This window comes from Diabrotica virgifera, chromosome 1 (genome assembly GCF_917563875.1).
Source record: "Diabrotica virgifera virgifera chromosome 1, PGI_DIABVI_V3a".
Lineage (NCBI taxonomy): Eukaryota > Metazoa > Arthropoda > Insecta > Coleoptera > Chrysomelidae > Diabrotica > Diabrotica virgifera.
Window position 1 is genome coordinate 178,120,887 of NC_065443.1, and position 22,553 is coordinate 178,143,439.

A 22,553-nucleotide genomic window follows, 5' to 3' on the forward strand; every position below is an offset into this window, starting at 1 on the left:
AAGTGGACATTTCATGTAAAAAAAAAGCTATAGTTTACAAACATTTTTAGGGAAATTAGGTTAAAGAAAAAATACTGATTAATCTTGTAGATTAAGTGTATTTATATTGTTTAAATAAAAAAATATATATATTCTTTAACTCCATTACTCCATCGTGACCTCGGTCTTCCCTCTTCGCCTTTTCACTGCCAATGCACTAGATAGTACCATTCGGGGAATTCTAGATGGAATCATTCTCTGCACATGGCCCAATCATCTAAGTCTTTGCGCCTTCTTCTTAAAGAGCCGTCTCCTCAATGGAGGTTGCTACTACAATTGCAAACTCTTCTCTGTCTTCAGCTGTTCTTATTAGTTATTCAAAATTTAGCCCTGTCCTTTATCGGATGTTTCTGAGCCACGATAGTCTTTTCAACGTTTTATAGTTTTCTATTGTTAGTTTCTTTCTCTTGTGCTTCTGACAATACTCTATCTCTTTCTTTCAGTATTCGCTCAATATAATTCTACTATTCACTACATTTCGTTCACATACTACAATCCTTGATCTTTTCAGATACGACTTCCCAATATAACAACCAAAAATTTTCTGCTGATTGCCCAACAATAAAAATTCCTTTTTTATCACTCATCCACTGTTTTCATTACTATTATAATTATAAATAATTTCTCAGCTATCAATAATTAATTTTACTCTAGTATCTCAACATTTATCAATATAATATAATCTAAATTTTCAATAGTTCAACTAGTCTAGTTGTTTCTTCGAATGTTTCACCGACTGCTAGTATTGCAGTGTCGTCTGCAAATGTTGCCAGTTTAATATTTTCTGTAACAGGTATGTCACAAGTATATAATAAATATAGTATGGGTCCCAGAACACTGCCCTGTGGGATTCCTGCTTTAATTGGCCGTAATTCTGAATATTCGCTTTCCTGTTTAACTCTAAAAGTTCTATCTTCCAAATATGATTGTATTAGATGTACATATTGGATGGGAAGATATCTTTTTAATTTTAGTAACAAGCCTTTGTGCCACACTTTGTCAAATGCTTTTGCTATGTCTAGAAAAATAGCTGAGCATATTTTATTCTCCTCCAGAGATCTCTCTATAATATCTGTTATTCGATGAATTTGGTCTATTGTTGAATGTTATTTATTGCGAAATCCAAATTGGTGGGAAGGAACAATTTCCCTGTGGTCGAGTATAGGTTGCATTCGTGCTAGCAATATCCTCTCAAATAGTTTGGATAAAATTGGTAGCAGAGATATTGGTCTGTATGATTCTACCTTGTTGGTTGGTTTCCCTGGTTTGGGAATCATGATTAATTCAGATGTTTTCCACGTTATTGGTAGGTACATATTGCAACCTGAATACTGCATTTATAAGGTTTGTGACTTTTACGATGGCCTTTCTAGGTAATTGTTGTAGTATTTCTCCTGTTATTAAGTCAAATCCTGGAGCCTTTTTGGGATTGATATTGTTTTTGATTACGTTGGTAACCTCTTTAGGAGTAGTAGGCTTTATTATGTCTTGATCAGTATTGTTCAAATCAATTTCAGTGCTTTGATCATCTTCGTTTTCGGCTTGATGATTATTTCCCATTTCGTTATTTTGGAATGCATTTTCCAAGTATAAAGCGAAAAGATTTGCTTTTTGTTTTCCATCTCTTGCCCATGTTCCATTTTCTTTTCTAATCGGCGGAATCTGTTGCGAACCAAAAACAAAAAGAAGAAGAAGAAGAAAGTACACTGCTCAATTTTCTACAAAATACGCGTATCAGTTTTTTTTGGAACCAGCTGTACATGTTAGAAGTCTCGAATTTCCTAAACCTGTTGTCCGATTCGAGTGATTATTTTAGTATGTTACAGCCTTATTATTTAAGAAAATCGATGTAACATTATTATTGCTAGACCGGGCCTCGATTTTTGACCCTTCGCTTCTGTTTGTATCTGTTTAGTATACGAAGCGAATACGTTCGATAACGAAGCGAAGGGTCAAAAATCGAGGACCAGGTAAAGGTCATTTTATACCGGGTGTAACAAACATAGATTGTTTTTTTTTTTCTTAAACGTACTAAGTTTTTTATTATTTAACATAAGCAAATGAGTCAAAAAAGAAAATGTTAATAAAGCCTAAGCCTACAATTGAATTTTAATTTAAATATTTTTTATATGCTATAATACTCCACAGGGTGTTCCGAACTTTAAGAAAAAACACAGTATGATTGTTACACCCGGTATACAATGACCTTTACCTGTATAGCAACAATAATATTACATCGATTTTCTTAAATAATAAGGCTATAACATACTAAAGAAATCACTAAAATCGGACAACAGGCTTAGGAAATTCCACGTGTACAATTATTCAGCAAGTGAGTCGATTATTTTGCTCTCGACTGTAGTTTATTCTATGAATAAAGTTACTCGGCCAATAAACTGACATTTCTCCATTTTACTAACGTCAAATAAGACTTATTTTACTAATTTATCAAATAAATACTTACTCTTCGAATAAATAGGCAAGTTAATCTTGCTGTAAATTTTTATAAGAAAGTAAATTCGCCAGTTTAACTTTAAATTATCAAAATGATAATGAAACAAAATATAAATATAAACGTCTCATAAATTTTATTCGATGAATTAGCTATTCATTGATTTATTTGTTGTTGGTGAAACCGGACCTAAGAAAGTTATTTTTGTGATAAAATAACAACAGCTAAAAATTATTGTTGTGATAGATCTTTACAACACCATGTTGAAAATGTGCATAGCAGGCGCGTACCGCCCATGTAAACAAAGCTTAATTATTGTTGTGATAGATCTTTACAACACCATGTTGAAAATGTGCATAGCAGGCGCGTACCAAGGGAATAGACCAGGGCATTTTAGCACTAAAAACACCGGAATAAATCGATTTTTAAATACAACACCTATAGTCTGGGCAGATTATCGGAGAATAGGCCATTTTTGGGAAAAGTTATTTACCAGCAATTTTATTGCTGGAATCAAATCTTATTATTTTATATATTAATAATATAGGTATGCAAAGTCCGCAGATAGTGTGCTACTTTTTTTATAAATAAAATGGCGCCCAAAAATCGTGTTTTTTTCAATTTTTGCTCTATAACTCCAAAGATTTTAACTTTACACCAAAAACACCCAAATAAAAATTCACCGTAATTAAATTCTACATAGAGACGTGTTTTTCCAGATTTACTTCGACGAAAATTGGTACTATAAAATCTCTTTTCTTATAGATTATAATTCCAGAAACCGATGGAAATTTAATGAACACTTTAGCAACAATTGAATTGTTAAGTAAAAATTTACGGTCGCTATAATAACCACAATAATTATGATACATAAGAATAACTATGATTTTTGTATAAAACGACACTGTACCTATCTAATGCATTTTACAAAATTGAAATTGGACTATATAAGCGGCCTCAGGAATATTTTAAAATTGTTTTTTTTTATTATTTATTAAATTAACAATGCACCTAATCTTAAGACTAACCAGCATTTTACATTTAACTTAATCTACTACTGTACTGTCCTAGGTATTCCCAACGGTTCACCTTAGAATTTAATAATTATTGTTGCACACATCACTGTTGTGGCTAGGTTCACTGTCCGAATTTAAACTGACACTGACATTTTTATAGATTTATCACTATCACACAAGTTCAAAAGGTTTGGTGCGTTTGAGCCTGCGGACTAGGTTTTGATTATCTAAAAGTTCTAACACTTCCCTGTTTGTATGGTTGTGGAGTCGTTTTTCGTGACCCTTGGCAATCTTCTTTATTTCTTCTTTGATTTTTGCTATACGAAGTTCCCGATGTAGGTCTTTGTTGCGGATATACCATGGAGCGTTGACTATGTTTCTTAATATTCGGTGTTGGACTCTTTGAAGGCAAGCATAGTTACTCTCACTAGTACAGCCCCATAACTGTAGACCATAGGACCATACTGGTTGGAGCATTTGTTTGTAAACTAATACTTTGTTTTTGATTGTAAGTTGTGAGCTTCTACCTAATAACCAATATAACTTCTTGTACTTCAGTTTTAGTTCTTCGGTTTTCTTTCTGATATGTTCCTGCCACTTTAATTTGCTATCTAAATGTAGCCCTAGATATTTAACTGTTTTCTTGTACGGAACGATTTTATTGTTTATTCTAACTGGGTGACTATTTATTTTTTTGTAGGTGAAATCGATATGGGCAGATTTCCCTTCATTGATTCTTATGCGCCATTTATTATTCCAGGTGTTTATTTTGTTTACTGCATTTTGCAGGTGTCTAGTTGTTTCTTCGAATGTTTCACCGACTGCTAGTATTGCAGTGTCGTCTGTAAATGTTGCCAGTTTAATATTTTCTGTAACAGGTATGTCACAAGTATATAATAAATATAGTATGGGTACCAGAACACTGCCCTGTGGGATTCCTGCTTTAATTGGCCGTAATTGTGAATATTCGCCTTCCTGTTTAACTCTAAAAGTTCTATCTTCCAAATATGATTGTATTAGACGTACAAATTGGATGGGAAGATATCTTTTTAATTTTAGTAACAAGCCTTTGTGCCACACTTTGTCAGATGCTTTTGCTATGTCTAGAAAAATAGCTGAGCATATTTTATTCTCCTCCAGAGATCTCTCTATAATATCTGTTATTCGATGAATTTGGTCTATTGTTGAATGTTATTTATTGCGAAATCCAAATTGGTGGGAAGGAACTATTTCCCTGTGGTCGAGTATAGGTTGCATTCGTGCTAGCAATATCCTCTCAAATAGTTTGGATAAAATTGGTAGCAGAGATATTGGTCTGTATGATTCTACCTTGTTGGTTGGTTTCCCTGGTTTGGGAATCATGATTAATTCAGATGTTTTCCACGTTATTGGTACATATTGCAACCTGAATACTGCATTTATAAGGTTTGTGACTTTTACGATGGCCTTTCTAGGTAATTGTTGTAGTATTTCTCCTGTTATTAAGTCAAATCCTGGAGCCTTTTTGGGATTGATATTGTTTTTGATTATGTTGGTAACCTCTTTAGGAGTAGTAGGCTTTATTATGTCTTGATCAGTATTGTTCAAATCAATTTCAGTGCTTTCATCATCTTCGTTTTCGGCTTGATGATTATTTCCCATTTCGTTATTTTGGAATACATTTTCCAAGTATAAAGCGAAAAGATTTGCTTTTTGTTTTCCATCTCTTGCCCATGTTCCATTTTCTTTTCTAATCGGCGGAATCTGTTGCGTTGGTCTATTTATTCTTTTTGTACATTTCCACAACGAGTAGTCAGTGGTTTGGTCAGCTTCTTAACTATTGGGTGAGGTTGTTTAATACATTTTTATTTTCTACAGTTCTGCTTTTTTGCCATGTCTTCCTGGCTTTTCTTTTTCTTTGCACCAGTTCTCGAATTTCTTTGGGATAATTTTGTCCTTTGGTTTTTCTTATAATTTGTTTGATATTATTCCAAGCTGCTTGTTGTATATTTATGGTTAGTGTCTCTGTTTCTTCATCAAGTTGTTCATTAGTTTCGATTGGTACATTAAGCTCAATTCTGTCACTCCTGTCTAAAGCTAGCCCAGTCCGTTCTTTTATTGGTTAATGTTGGGTTATTTTCTCATAGTATTATATGCTCACTGATTGCGAGTAGTATTAGAGAGTGATCAGAACTGGGACCATCAACTTCTTCTATTTTCATAAAATTTGTTGCAACTTTTCTTGAAATGAAAAAGTCAATTAGGTCGGGTGTTTTATTTTGATCAGTGGGCCAATATGTTGGTTTTCCAGTTGAGTGCCATTTGCCGTTTATCTTTTCTATTGCTGCATGTAGTTCTCTACCCTTTGTATTGGTTAACCTTGAACCCCATACAGTGTTTTTAGCATCAATAAGTCTGCACCAATAATAAATTTTTCTCCAAGCGTGTTAAGCAAATGGACATAATTTTCTTTTTTTAGATTGTGTTTGGGTGGAAAATATACAGCTGCTATTGTTACTTCATATTTTTTTGTTTTGACACTTATACTAGCTGCCTGGATGGCTTCAGTCTCTATATTTTCTCTTTCGAAGTGAATTAGATTATTCTTTACGATTATTGCTGCTCCTCCACCAGCTGTGTTTCTAGGATGAAGAGCTTGATATATTTGGTATCCTCTCAGTTTAATATATGTTTGTTTAGTGAAGTGTGTCTCTGATATTATAGTCCATTCTTTCACGGTTTTTGCTCTAAATTTTAAAGAACCGCTTGGATTGACATGAAATTTGGCATACGTATAGCTTACATGTCAAAGAAAAAAAGTGATATTGTGCCGATGTGTGCTTTTGCCCTGGGGGGTGACTTTTATCCTCTCTTGGGGGTGAAAAAATATATGTCCAAAGTAAGTCCGGAAATGGGTAAACTGACTAATTTTAAGTAACTTTTGTTCTATAGAGCTTTTTTGCCAAGTCAACACTTTTCGAGTTATTTGCGAGTGAATATGGTCATTTTTCAACAAAATAACCACATTTTTAGACGGTTTTTCGCAAATAACTCAAAAAGTAAGTATTTTTTTGAAAAAAACGTTCTTAGCAAAAATATAGCTTATAAAAAAGTAAAAAAAATGGTGTACGCGTTAGGTCTCTATATCTCGCAGAACCAGAGTTATAGCCAATGAAAAATAGATTCATATTCACCAAATTTTAAATAGAATATTTCGACGTGAAATATCCAAAAAATTAAGCACTTTTTGGGGAAAACTCATTATAACTTTTTTAAAGTGTTTAAAAAAAGCTTTGTTTCTGTTTTTACAAAAAGTTTCTGGCATTAAATTTAAGCAAGTTACGCTCAAAATAAAGTTGGTCCCTTTTGTTTTTGCAAAAAAAAAATCGGGAAGACCACCCCCTAATTAGCAACTTAAATGAAATTAATCGTTACCGCTCCACAAATTATTTTACTTATGTTGTGTTTATATGATATGTAAGTTTCATCGATTCAAACTGCTTATTTTTGAAAAAATTTGGTTTCAAAATAAAATTTTTAAAAAATAAAATTTTGAAAAATATGCTTTTTTTCAAAATAACTTAAAAATTGTTAGAGATACCAAAAATCTCGAAAAACAAAAAAAAAGATTTGCTTTTCTGAATATCATGTATTTTTTTGTTTTTCTGTTAGACAAAAATTGATTAAGATTTGGTGTTTCTAAATTTGCATACATTCGTGATCAGTGACTCGCTCAACCCGTTTTAACTACAGCCCTTTCAATAATAAGGACTTTGAACCGATGAAACTTACAGATCATATAAACAATATATACACGAGTCAAGAAACTTGTGAAGTCGTAACGATTAAGTTCATTTAATGGGGGTGATTTTCTCGATTTTTTTACCAAAACCAAAAGGGACTAATTTTATTTTGAGCGTGACTTGTTTAATTTTGATGCTAGACATTTTTTTATAAAACAAAAATGAAGCTTTTTTAAACACTTTAAAAAAGTTGTAATGAGTTTTCCCCGAAATGTGCTTTATTTTTGGTTATTTCACGTCAAAGTATTCCATTTGGAATTTGACGAATATGAACCTATTTTTCATTAGCTATAACTCTGCTTCTACTAGGTGTAGAGACGTGATATATACACCATTTTTTAAAAATTTTTACAGGCTATATTTTTTCTAGGAATGTTTTTTCGACAAAATACTTACTATTTGAGTTATTTGCGAAAAACCGTCTAAAAGCGTGGTTATTTTGTTGAAAAAATGAACATATTCACTGCCAAATAACTCGAAAAGTATTGACTTAGTGAAAAAACTCTATAGAACAAAAGTTACTTAAAATTAGCCAGTTTATCCATTTCCTGACTTTCTTTGGACGAATATTTTTTCACCCCCAAGAGGGGGTGAAAACCACCCCCAGGGCAAAAGCACATATCGGCACAATATCACTTTTTTTCTTTGACTTGTTAGCTATGTGTATGCCAAATTTCATATCAATCCAAGCGGTTCTTTAAAATTTAGAGATTTTGCAATATTTTACCGTTAAAGAACGGACTAATTAAACATATATCGATTTTTTGGTTATTTAAGGTAAACAGCATCTCCTGCTGATGTTGCAAGAGGCCGTTTGCGTTCCAATGTAATATTCTTAACTCTTCCGCCATTTTATCGTCTACTAGTTTCTATGCTATTTAATCTTTGTAGGATTTTTTTATTGAATTCTTCTTGATTGTTCATGCGTTCTATTAGTATGTGTAGCATGTATATATATATATATATATATATATATATATATATATATATATATATATATATATATATAAAGGGTTGTCTACAGCTAATGCCGTTTCCCTTCCGTCAGCCAGGACTTCCATTTTTTTCGATCTTCCCAGTCTCCGTCTTCCAATCCTTTCTTAGACATGACTTCGTCGACTTCATTTTTCCAAGATCTTCTAGGTCGTCCTCTTCTTCTCGTTCCTCTTGGGCTCCATTCTGCAACCTTGTTTATCCAAGTGTTTTCTGCTCTGCGTACGTGGCCGTACCATTTCAGTCTTCTCTCGTCTATATATTGCAGGGCATCTTTTTCCACTTGCATTCTTCTCCTTATCTCCTCATTTGTTATTCTGTCTCTTCTGGTGAGACCACAGCATCTTCTCCAGTATTCCATTTCGGTTGCCAGAATGCTTTTTTGGGTTTTTTTGTTTATGACCCAAATTTCTGCGGCATATGTCATGATGCTTCTTACTATTGTTTGGTATATCATTCTTTTTGTTTTTCCCTTGTAGACTGGGAGATATTATACAGAAGTTCAGCCACGATTTTCTAAGTCCTGCCTTTTGCAATACTGGAAGGGTAGACGATGTAATTACAATCTGTGGAAACATCCACAAATTTCCTGTGACATTTTCCTGTAAAAATCAGATTTTCCCAAAAAATAAAAATAGGGTTTTGCGATGAATTTCTAAGTCCTGCCATATCCGTAGATAGACAGGATACTATCGATTTTATGAAGAAAATTTTTTGGGCAGGACGGTCGCAAAAGTACTTAGGGAGTATACATATATACAAATATGTAATGAAAATAATGAAATTTTCATGATTTTCTAAGTCCTGCCAACTTAATAAACTAAACATATTTATTTCAAAATGATCAAAAAAATATTGGCATGACGTCTCCTAATGTTTAAGTATACTTGTCCCTTGGAAAATTCTGCGGAAAATTCTCACCCTGATTCCGTGATTTTCTAAGTCCTGCCTTTAAAAAGTTATAATACTCAAATACAATCAATACCTTTTCGGTACTCGGCAGGAAGGTTAAACAGTTCTTGTAAGACGGCAGGAGTCCTAGATTTGTAAGAAAATTCGTGAAAAAGTCAACGATTTTCTAAGTCATGCCATTTTGCACATGTTTCAAGAATCTTAATATAAGTCTATATACAAAGAGGCAGGATGGTTTTATGGTTATTTTGTATACAGGGTGGGGCATTAGTGTGGGCTAGTCCAATTACTCGTTTGTCGTAAGATATACGAAAAAAGTTATTTAGGTAAAACATGTGCCACAGATAGGACTATAATTTAACAGTATTTTCTAATATACAGGGCTACCCGTTTTCACAGGGTGACAAAAATTTATGTTTTTTTAAATGGAATACCCTGTATATTTTTACATTTTTGGATTCTACTCGATGTTCTCTTTAATAAAATATAGTGTTTTGAAATATTATACGAGGTAGTTTAAAATATAATTACGTTTTTTTTTTTATTTTGTAGGAACATTCACACCCTATACATATTGTTAGTGATTTGATATCCAAACTTCTATTAATTTATGTTTAAACGATTTTTAATATAGTCTACTATTGTCAGTTATTAATAGTATACCAAAATGTTTAATTTTAGTATACGGGGTTGGTTGAAACTTGAAACTCGGAATGAGTATTTTTTGAGTTTTCTTAAATGGGACACCCTGTATTTTAGTATTATAATAAAATGATATTTTATGGTACCTTTTTATTTGCTAAGCATTTTCTATACCATATTTATATATTAATTTCGGCAGTAAATTGATACAGACAGATTACTCAGGTGGTTTTTGGGGTTTCTGAACAAGAATGTCACATTAGAACAGATCTTTACCTAGTGCCCGGGGTGACTGATATACACGCCGTATTCTTACATTTCGAGGCTTTCAGACACTAAAGTGATGCAAGTAGATTTCTCGAAGAGTTTTGTGGTTGCTGAACATGAATACGCCATCAGAATCGACCTCCAAAAACTCTCTTAAATTCGAGATCAGTCACCCTTTGCACCAGGTGCTCCGAGGGTCGGTTGTAATGTCATATTCGTGTTCGGCCATCCCAAAAACCATCGAATATTCTGTTTTTTTTTTTTTAATTTATTGCCGATATCCCACGAAACTCCAGATGGCGTGCCTTAGCAGCAACTCTGGGCACTAGGTGATTCAGAGGTCGGTTCTGCTTGCGTATTCGTAACTCCATAAACCTCAAAAATAACAAAATTTTGCCCTTCATACACCGATTTTTACAGGTTTATGCACTTTTGGATGCATGTTATGCACTAAAATGCAATTTCTACCCATTTTTATATTATACACCTTTTCCTGATGTTATCCTGAACACAATGCAAAAAGTTGCAAGTAGATAGATGCTGTATTTAAAAATCGTTATTCTGGTGTTGTTAGTGTTAGTAAATTTTGCTATCAAATATAGGAAACAATATCAGGATAATATCTACAATCCTACAATATTAGGAAAACGAGTTGAGTGCGGCAACTCAGCGCCTGTTACATGCGTGTGTATTTTGTGTTCGAACAAGTAAGAAGGCGGGATAAAATTGCTATGCAACAAAATAAATTAATAACAACAAATTGATTTTAAGGCAATTAATAATTGCAATAAAGGCAATTAATAAATTTAATAATTTTACGGCAATTTAACACAATTCAACTAATCTGAAAATGCTTCCTAAGGCAGATTAAAATAACATAAAACGTGAAACATGAAACTTGAAATAAGAAACAAATAAATTGTGAAAAAACATTTGATTTCATGTGATATACTAATCGAAGAAACAAAAATAAAATTTGTATAGTCGACAATGGAAAGTTATGACGAGGTCGTTGCTGTCATGGCAAACCTTTATTACTTTCTAAGGGAGGCCGCAGATCAAAGAAACGTGAAGTAAAACATAAAACGTAAAACATGAAACAAAATGAATTGTGAAGGACGAAACCGTTTCATATTATATACTAATCAAAGAAACAAAATGAAAATTTGTATAGCCAACAATGGAAAGTAATGATGACGAGGTTGTTACTCTTGCGGCAACTTTTTATTACTGCCCAACATCATAATCATAGTACGTATTTGGTTGCAAACGAACTAAGTAATCATCTTCCCAAATTTAAATAATTTTATAGACTGAGTATTCAAACATCTACATTGTTTTATTGTGGGTCCTGGTTTAAAGAAAACTGATATTTTCTTATCATTACCTATTCGAGTACCTCTCCAGGTTATAATAATTGTACAACTCTTCATTCTACTTTACAACAGAAACCAATGCAATATTAAATTCTTGGTTGGAATTCATATTATGCACGTAATTAACTGTCCAAAACAATGAAACTGAAACCGAAAAATACAACACGATCTCTTTCCTGAAACAGATTTCACCAAGATAAAAATGTTTTATGTGCATGAATCACACTCGCTTCTTGTGTGTGCGGACTTCAATTTGTTTAACTGTGTTTTATTTTCATGAAACGTGTCATGTTTTATGTTTCTTTGGTGTGGGGCCTCTCGAAGATAAAAAAGTTTCAGGCACATGAATCACACTCGTTTTATTGGTGGGCGTACTTTTAAATAGACGGAGGCCTATGACCAGTACTAGAAATTCACAATTGATAAAATCGATTCATCTCTGGAAGAGAAATAAACGTAGCAGTTTTCGTTTTTCTAAATAGAATTTTTCTAAATTCTTTTAAACTCAAAAAACCAAAAAGCGAAAAATTTTTCACATCGATTTTTCTAGAACACTGCATTGCGTATTCTTCTGAGTTAAAGCAAAAGTACCTTTTAGTACAAAACTATCCCAGAATTCAATAATCCAGTGTCAGAGATGCTTAAAAGTTAGACAGAAAAGTTATTCGATAATATATCCGTTTCCGTACCCAAACGGACCCCTATGACCGGTACTAAAAATTGACAATTGATAATTGACATTTGACAATTGACCTCTGGAAGATAAATAAGTGTACCAGTTTTCGTTTTTCCAAATAAAAGCGTTCTGCAGCTATTTTAAAGAAACTAATTACAAGACATCGATATGCTTCTTCTAGACGAAGCATATCGAAGTAGAGGTCGTCCGCCAACCAGATGGTCTGATGACATTTGTAAAGTTGTAAACGGTTTTAGATTAGTGTTTTTTAAGCATACTCGACATGGTATGACTCAAGAAAAATGTGGTGATATGAATATGTTTGTATAACACCCTGAAATAATTTTACAGACAGATAATTTAATTTTTTTATACGAAATAACTATACAACCATCCTGCCTCTTTGAAAATAGATTTATATTAACCTTCTTGAGATATGTGCGAAATGGCATGACTTAGAAAATCGTGTAATTTTCCACGAATTATCTTACAAATTTTTTAACTATATATAGTAAAAAAGGTGTAACTAAACATCCTGCCATTTTGCATAATGTATACTGAAATTATTTATTTTGTAACAAAATTTATTTTATGACTTAGAAAATCACGGAACCAGAGTGAAAATTTTATACAAAATTTTCCAAGAAACAAGTGCAGTTAAACATTAGGTGACGTCATGCCAATATTTTTTTTGGTCATTTTGAAATAAATATAATTCATTTATTAAGTTGGCAGGACTTAGAAAATCATGAAAATTTCATTATTTTCATTACATATTTGTATATATGTATACTCCCTAAGTACTTTTGCGACCGTCCTGCCCAAAAAATTTTCTTCATAAAATAGATAGTATCCTGTTATTCTATGGATATGGCAGGACTTAAAAATTCATCGCAACTCCCAATTTTTTTATTCATGGAAAATCTAATTTTCACAGAAAAATGTCACAGGAAACCCGTGGATTTTTTCACAAATTGTAAGTACCTTCTCTAACCTTCCAGTATTGCAAAGGGCAGGACTTAGAAAATCGTGGTTGAACTTCTGTTAATATCTCCCGGTTTATTGATGTTTTTATTCCAGATTACATTATGGAGTTGTCTGATGCAAGATCGTGTTTGTCCCAATCTACTTTTTATTTCTGCTTCTGTTGTTCCGCTTTTCGACATTATAAAGCCCAAATATTTAAAATTCTTCGTTCCTTTTATTTCAACTTGTTCTTCTACTCTAAGTTTTTTACGTCTTCTTCCGATATTACTAAGTATTCCGTTTTCTTCATATTTATTTCCAGGCCCACCTTTTTGTTTCCAGGCCTGTGTAGCATGTTTGATATCGAATTGAGATCATTCTCTACTGGTTGTTTTGGCTCGTTAGAGGCTATTTGGGCATATGTTTGGTTTTGGTTAACCTCTCTTGGATGGATTTGCGTAGGATTCTCCATGTCTGCTGCCTTGTTTTGTAATTTGGTTGTAGGTCTCTGTTTGTTCCGTAATTTTTGAAGAGATATAGCAGTGGTGCAACCTCTATAACTAGCTGGGTGGGCACCACCACAGTGTACGCATTTGGGTTCTTTATCTTGTGGCTTCTTAGAATCTTTTGTTAAATGTTTCCTGATGCATTTTACGCATCTCGGTTCTCTTCTGCAATAATTTTGTGTATGTCCGTACTCTTGACACCGTTTACATTGTGGAATCAAATTCGGTTTTCTGAAAGCTTCTATCGTCACTTTCATGTTTAAAATTTCGGTAATTTCATACACTTTTTTTGTATTTTCCTCTTTACTAAAAGTAAGTGCAAAAAGTGGCAGTGGCGATTTGTCCTTTCCTCTTAGTAACTGGGTTACGTTTTCTATTTTGTATCCCTTATTTTTTAGGTCTTCCATTATGTTCTTAACTTGGCAAGTTTGATGCAGTTTTCTTGCAACCACTTTTAGAGGTCTATTTTGTTTATCTTCAAACGAATACCATTCGAGATTTGTGTCATTTAGAGTCTTGGTTAGGTTTCTGTAGCTATTTTCGTCTTTGACATTAATTTTTATATTTCCATCTGCAAGCATGCTAGTTTGATAATATATTTGCTTACCTGATAAGTGGCTGGCTAGGGTGTCGTATTTTTCCTTCTTCTTCTTCCTTTTTTTATGGGTTTCGATTATGCAATACGCTATCATTTACCCAGTACATGTATGTAGGTTATGCGAGTCTTGCTCGAAGCAATGCACAACCTACGTTTTTATCCTTACAAATGATATATATAACTTTTCTTCAAATATCCATTATTCCATTTAACTAAGAACAAACACATTAGCAATCATGCTCGAAAATAATGCTTCCTTAATAAAGCTAAATTGCCATAATTTTACTACAATAACTATAACAGACAACACTAAGCTACTTCACTTTCACGAATTATAACTAAAAATTAACTTTTCTTTAGGGATTATTTAGATAACTTCAAATTAATTTTTCATTCTACATAAAACATCCTTCGGCGGCCATTGCCGCCGAATCCCCCCGTCGTATTTTTCCAATTTGTTTATAATGACTGGTGGTGGTTTACGTGCCGTTTGTGTCTCGTCTGGTTTACTTCTCTGTTGGTGGGAGTGGGGCTGTACTTCCTTTGGGGAGTTGCTTATCTTCCTTTTTTTGCATTGTGGACTCGAATCCATTCCGTTTCTTTACTCAGTTCTTCGTCGTCGGTGCGATATTCTATATCTTCATTTTGCTGTTGTTTTTCTTCGCCTATCTTCTTTTGTAGGATATCTATTTGGATTTTCATTTGTTTGTATGACGACATGTAGATTTTCTCTTTCTTGTTTTTCCTGTAACCAGGCGTTGTATAACATCTGCTCATTTTGACTTCTGGCTTGATTCTCAGTAAAGAGCACTTGATTTTGTTGAAAAAGTAATGTTTCACTTGATGTTGTCGGTAGGGAAACCATATTGTCTTTTTTTCTATATTTCAATACACCCATCTCACACTATGGCCTGAGATTGCCTGGACTATTCCAGGCCATATATTCCATGAAATATTTAACAGTGTAACTATTTATTTGTGCAGATATAGTATGGTATAGTTAGACCCAAACCCAGACATCCAAAGTGAAAGTTATCCTCCAACACCAAATTGTTCTATATGGTCCACATAATGTTCAGAAAAAAGTCACACCATTTTGAGCGTCGGGTTTGGGGGGGAGAAATCTACAAATTCGTAGTTTTTTAGGTTTTTCGTCAATATTTCTAAAACTAAGCGGTTTAGCAAGCATGAACAACCTTCTACACAAAATTGTTCTACATTAAATTTGAAATAAAAAAGGCCCTATGCATAACCCTTCTAAAATGAACGGTTCCAAAGTTTAAGTTTTTCGTCAATATTTCTAAAACTATGCTTTAGCGTAAGGAATGTTCTATAGAAAAATGTTCTACATAAAATTTAAAACAAAAAAGGTTCTATACATAATTGTTATAAAATCAACGGTTCCAGAGTTACGGAGGGTGAAAAGTGGAGGTTTTCGATACTTTTTATATTTACCGATTTCTCCCCCCCCCCCCCCTCCACCCGACGCTCAAAATGGTGTGACTTTTTTCTGAATATTATGTGAACCGTATAGAACAATTTGGTGTTGACAGATAACTTTCACTTTGGATGTCTGGGTTTTTGGTATTGGCTCCGTGCGTCTCCCCTCTACGTACAGTCACGTGATACGATGGCAGATTTTGTAAGGACGTTTTAACATTGAGTCTTATGGGATTATTTTGTTAAACTTGAATATTTTATTTTGTAGTGATAATAACCGAATACAATTGTTAGAATTCATTAGTTATTAATTTATACTGTAATTTATAGTGCAACAAAATATTTTCTTTTTCGTTAATAAATATTTATTGACATAAACTGCGATAGTGAGGTTATGCATACAAAATCAAACTGATAATCAATATTGGAAAGTGAAGAATTTATAGTGCGTTTTTATTTTCTGTTTATATTGATACATAATATCACTAGCGTGACACAACATTTTTTTAAATGTCTCATTTAAACATACACAAAGCGTCCTTATAAAATTTCAAAAAACCGCCACCATGAGCAGGTCGGTCGATTTTGCTTTGACACTTTGTTAACGCTCGGAGCGAATAGTAATATAAATATTGCCCAAAAAATATAAAAAGTATCGAAAACCTCGACTTTCACCCTCCGTAACTCTGGAACCGTTGATTTTATAACAATTATGTATAGAACATTTTTTGTTTTAAATTGTATGTAGAATATTTTTGTATATAACATTGTTTACGCTAAAACACAGTTTTAGAAATATTGACGAAAAACGTAAAAAAACTACTAATTTACCGGCTTCTCTCCCATCTCCCTCCCAAACCGGACGCTCAAAATGATGTAACTTTTTACTGAACAATATGTGGACCATATAGAACATTTTTGTGTTGGAGGAAAACTTTTACTTTGGATGTTTGGGTTAGGCCTTTTTTTGGACCAGCTATACTATACTACCTCCATAACTTTGGAACCATTCATTTTAGAAATATTATGCATAGGGCCTTTTTTATTTCAAATTTAATGTAGAACAATTTTGTATAGAAGGTTGTTCATGCGAAACCGCATAGTTTTAGAAATATTGGCGAAAAACTTAAAATACTACGAATTTACCGATTTCTCCCCCCTCTCCCCCACAAACCCGACGCTCAAAATGGTGTGACTTTTTTCTGGACATTGTGTGGACCATATAGAACAATTTGGTGTTGAAGGATAACTTTCACTTTGGATGTCTGGGTTATGCCATCTTTTGGATCAACTATACTATACTAATAAAACTTTTGTATCTTATCACAGTCGAATTTTAATTTTGCAAGTAAAAACTTTCTAACTTTAATAACAATCGGTTTTTAATTATCACCTTAATTACTGTAATTATGGCTTAATTCATTTGCTAACGATACGATGTGATGTTTACTTGTCGAAAGCCAAATGAATCCTGGAATCCTCCAGTGTCTCTCTAAATAGAAACTCGGAGTAAAGATTAAACAGCAGAGGCGACAGAACACATCCCTGTCTAATTCCCCTCCTAATTTCTACTTCTGCGGATGTGGAACCTTCGATCCTAACTCTGGCGTTTTGGTTCCCGTATAAGTTTTTTAGTAATTTGATGTCTTTTCCATCTAAACCGACTTCTTGCAAACGTTCTAATAGTAAGTCCTGTCTTACTCTATCAAATGCTTTTTAGAAGTCTATAAAACATATAAATATATAAAAAAAAAATCAATGGGAAAATCCCAATAGTTGGCTGTATACCATAGTTTAAAAAACCGATACAGAAGTAAAAACTTCGAGATGTATTCTGGTATAAAATCGTTTATTTAAAACTATAAAATGTCATCGATTGCAGAACGTTTTCGTTCTAAACAGAACATCTTCAGTGCATCCTGCCGAGTATTTTGAAACTAGCACACTGTAAATAGTGTTAACATCATCATATATGGTTTACATAATGTAATATGTTAAAATGTTATTACTACAAGTCGATGTTAATAGATAAAGTGGAACACATGCTAAAAGGGTGCCATGGTTTCCTGCTCTTCGAGCAGGGAACCATGGCACCCTTTTAGCATGTGTTCCACTTTATCTATTAACATGGACTTGTAGTCATAACATTTTAACATATTACATTATGTAAACCATATATGATGATGTTAACACTATTTACAGTGTGCTAGTTTCAAAATACTCGGCAGGATGCACTGAAGATGTTCTGTTTAGAACGAAAACGTTCTGCAATCGATGACATTTTATAGTTTTAAATAAACGATTTTATACCAGAATACATCTCGAAGTTTTTACTTCTGTATTGGTTTGTTATATAAATATATCTTTATGTTGGTCGTAGCTTTGCGCCTGAATTACTGCTAATATGTTAGGATCCTGATAGAGCTCAGTTATTTCGTTATTTGTTCTTCTTATCCATTGTCCATTTAAGTTTTTCCCACCTAAAAGTTTGCGCAGTATTTTCCTCTCCCAAACTAATAACAACTCTTGATGTTTTTTTTTTGTTGTGGCCCATGTTTCAGAAGTATACGTCACTATCGGCCTTATTACGATCTTGTAGGTTCTTAGTTTTGCTCTTCGAGATATATTTTTGCTTCTTAACAACCCATTGAGAGCATGTATAGCGCGCTTGCCCGACATAATTATTTTTTGTATTTCTTCTTCACAGTTAGGATCTCTTGTGAAGACAGTTCCTAAGTACTTAAATCTTTCAACTTCTTCGAATTTATATTATGTTCCCTTCGCTGTTGTCATTGTTATGTATTTCCCCTGAACGAATTGCTTATTTGTCCATTCCATATACTTTGTTTTTGCTTCATTTATGTACACTCCTTTGATTGCTGCCCTCTCTTCGAGTTTCCATCAGTTATATTTTGCTCCTAGCCAAGATTACCAAATCGTCCGCGAATGCTAAGCACTGATGTTTTTTGTGGTATATCAGACCTGTTCTATTAATGTTTGCTTCCTGTGTAACCTTTTCTAGTATTATGCTAAACATTATAGATAATAATGGATCACCCTGCCGCACTCCTTGTTTGACCTCAAATCTTTCTGTTATACAATTGTTTATCTTGACTTTATTCACTGTTCTTTGGAGAGTTAAGTTTATATCTAATAAGTTTTGGACAACATCCATGTCTTGCAATGCTGTGAATAGTTCCCTTCTTTTGACTCGATCGAAAGCCTGCTTAAAATCAATGAAAAGAAACATGGTCTCTTTATTGTATCCGTAACTTTCAGCCCGTATTTCTCGTAGTGTGAAGACCTGATCCACAGTACTTCTGCCTTTTCTGAAGCCACACTGATATCCTTCTATGCTTTTATCAACCTTCGTTGTTAATCTATTTTTAATATGCATAGCCAATATTTTATACGTTATATTGAGCAGCGCTATGCCTGGATAATTCTGACAATCAGCTATATTTCCTTTTTTTTAATAGGACATAGTATTGCTTCTGTCCATTCCTCTCTCAGGTAGTATTTCTTATTCCCATATATCATTAATTAGTTTCTGGATTTTATCTACTAACTGATTTCCTCCAAATTTAATCATTTCAGCCGTTATGCAGTCGCTTCCTGGGATTTTGATCATTTTTAAATTATCGATGATCTTCTGAATTTCGCTTTTAGTCGGAGCCTGCTCTTCACTCTGTTGATTTTTAATTTCGTATTTAATTTACTAGAACCATTGTTTCCTCGTTATTATCGTCTGTCTGTTCAGGTCCATTTAGAAGCTCATCAAAGTACAGCTTCCAGCGTTCTACTGGTTCACCCATAATCATTTCTCCATTTTTATTTTTATAATGTACCGTTTTCGGCTGGTGTCCTCGTTTCTCATTATTTATCCCTTGGTACAGGTTCCTAATTTGATTATTTTTGTGGTTTTCCTCTATATTTTTCAGCTTAGCTTCATGTTTCCTTTTTTTTGGTTTTATTTCTTTGTTCAGTGTTCCTTGAGTTATCATTTTTAATTCGTAGCCTGGCCCGTTCTTCCAATTCTTGTTCGCGTTCTTCATCAAACCATTCTTTTTGTTTTTTCTTTGTGTTGTCATTGGTGCTGGAAATATTTGCTGCTTCTTTAATTACATCTTTTAATGTTCCCACATGCATTATACATTCCTTTCATCCACTATACTCTTTAATTTGTTGTTAATAATTTGTCCATACAACGTTTACTCACTTTCTGTCTGTAATCTGATTGGCTTGTTTCTTTCGTATTTTAATCTCGTTTTGTTTCGAAGATTTGTGATTGTTTCATCCATATTCCGACCAAATAGTGGTCTGAGTCCATATCGAGTCCTCTATATGTTCTCACCTTTGTTATGCAGTTTTCTTCGTTTTTCTCAATTAAAACATGGTCAATCTGGTTGACCGTACGGCCGTCCGGAGATTTCCATGTTCCCTTTTATAATGTCCTTTCGTTGGGGGTACGTACTTTTTATTATAAGTCCATTTTCTTTAGCAAAATCTACCAGGAAATATCATTTTCGTTGGTCTCTGGGTGTAAACTGTGCTTGCCTATAAATAGTGGGCATTAATATTTCTTCTCTGTCTATTTTGCCATTAGCGTCTCCTACAATAATCTTCATATCATACGTGGGTATAGCCTCAAATACTTCATCTAATTTGCTATAAAATTCTTCTTTTAGCTCTATTCCCTTTTCCTCCGAGGGTACATGTATATTCACAAATTTTATCTTTTGGTATTTACCTTTTAATCTGAAAGTGCAAAATCTGTCCGAAATTGCTTTAAAGTCTGAAACAAATTGTTTCAATTTTTTACTTATTACAAAACCTGTACCCAGCAATCTGTTACTGCCTCCGCTATTGAAAAATATATGGTCGTCTATTTCCTGGCTACCCTGCCCTAATTGTTTTGTCTCTTGTAGACCTACTAGATCAAACTTACATTTCCTAATTTCGTTTATAAATGCTTCAGCCTTCCTTCCTGATAGGATCCTCTTATATTCCAAGTCACTGCTTTTACTAGTTCTGTTGTTTTATTAATTTGTTTTTGCTTTCCTTTTTTCGTGTCCGTGTTCCTTGCCGTGTCGTCTTTGTCGATTCATCTCCGTCTGCATCTGATTCTAGTTTTTTGGGATGTCTTCTTTTATTTTTTCCAATTGCCCTCTTTTTTTGTTCCATTTCCATAGTTCATTGTTTACTATTAATCTCTGGTACCCTATTTTTGTGATTTTTCCATTGTTTTTCTGCTCTCTAACCATTATTCTAATTTGGCTTGTATTTCCCTTTCGTCTTGTGTTAGATCATCATTTACATATATTTTCTCCATTGGTTGGTTAAGCTTCATATTATTTTGCATTACTTTGGACTTTTCGTATTTGTGATCCAACTCTACTAGACATGTTTTGTCTTTCAGCTTTCTTGCATCATTCACCTTTACTTTATCTCCCATTTCCTTTTCTATGAAACCTTCTACTGTATTCTTTAGCATATTGGGATTGTCCGTCTCAATTAGAAGTCCTTGAATCACAATATTTCTTTTTCGTTTTTCTCCTTCTAATTTTTGTAATCCTTTATCAGTACGACTTAATTCGTTTTGCAGCTGATTTATCTCTTCAATCGCTTTTTCATTAGCTAGTTTTAGTTCTCTCATTTATCTTCGATACTCCTTTTGTTCTTTTTTGAGCTCCATCAGTTCTTCAATTAGCATATTCATGGTTTCCGCCTGCTTTTTCTGTTGATTTTTTATTTCCTTTGTATCCTCAGCCAGTACTTTAAGTAAATCCATCATTTGGGCTAGCATATCTGGGGTTGAGTCATCACATTTTTTTGGTGATCTATAGGTTTTCTTGGATTTTTTTAATACATCACCATAAGTTCCTGCTTTTCTTTTTCCTCCATCTGAATACGTATCATCCGAGTCTGTCTTATTTATAATGTTTTACTTTTCTTGATGTTGCCCTTGTTTTGCGTGAATATTCTTTGCACCGAGATAGGAGTTGAGTCCCAGGTCAGCTCTTCAGATATATCCACCCCAGTGGAGGCTCGTGGCTTTAGTGACAGGGTCGGCAAGGTTTTGTCTCCTCAGATAGGTATGCCATCTAATTAAAAGGCTTCAATTTCATAGAATATTTTTGGTTTTTGTTTTTTTTTATGTTTTTTTATTTTATTTTTTTTTGTAAACCTGTTTATAAATTAACTCTAGTCTAAGTTGTTTCGAAGTAGCAAAATGGGTTATAACGTCATTGTAAAATTTATTATTGTTTTGGAGAGGTTTTAAAAGTTTTTTTCTATTGACATTTGAGACAAGTTTGACATTATCTCTTGTTTTATGGTGTTTCGACAATACGTTTTGACTTTTTTGAGACAAGAGAAATCCCGTTCATTTGAGGCAGAATTTGCCCATATTTGAGCACAATAATTTATTAAATTCGGGAACAGTTTGTTGTACCTAATGAATTGCTGTATATAAAATTAAACATATTTTGTAACTTATCCCACCTTCCGAAAATATTTAGATCAGCATATAAAACTGTTAATCCATTTTCTTATTTTATTTGAATAAAGAATGATGGATAATTTTTAATGAACTTGTCTAATAGATATTTTGAAAATTCCTTGTAAATAATAATTGAGTTATCCTTCCGCTCAAAAAGGTCCGGATTTACATAATCAAAATGTCAAAAAATTAAGAAAAACTTAATTTTTTTTCTTCGTTTTTTGATTTTAACTTTCAAAGTATTCACTTCTGAGAAAAGTTACACTGACATAAAAGTTGGGTAACTAAATTTCCTACAATATAGGATTGGTTGAAAATTTTAAAAAGTGTCATCCTTGTTGCAAATCAGCAATAATTGCGAAAAAAACATAAAAAATAAGTATTCG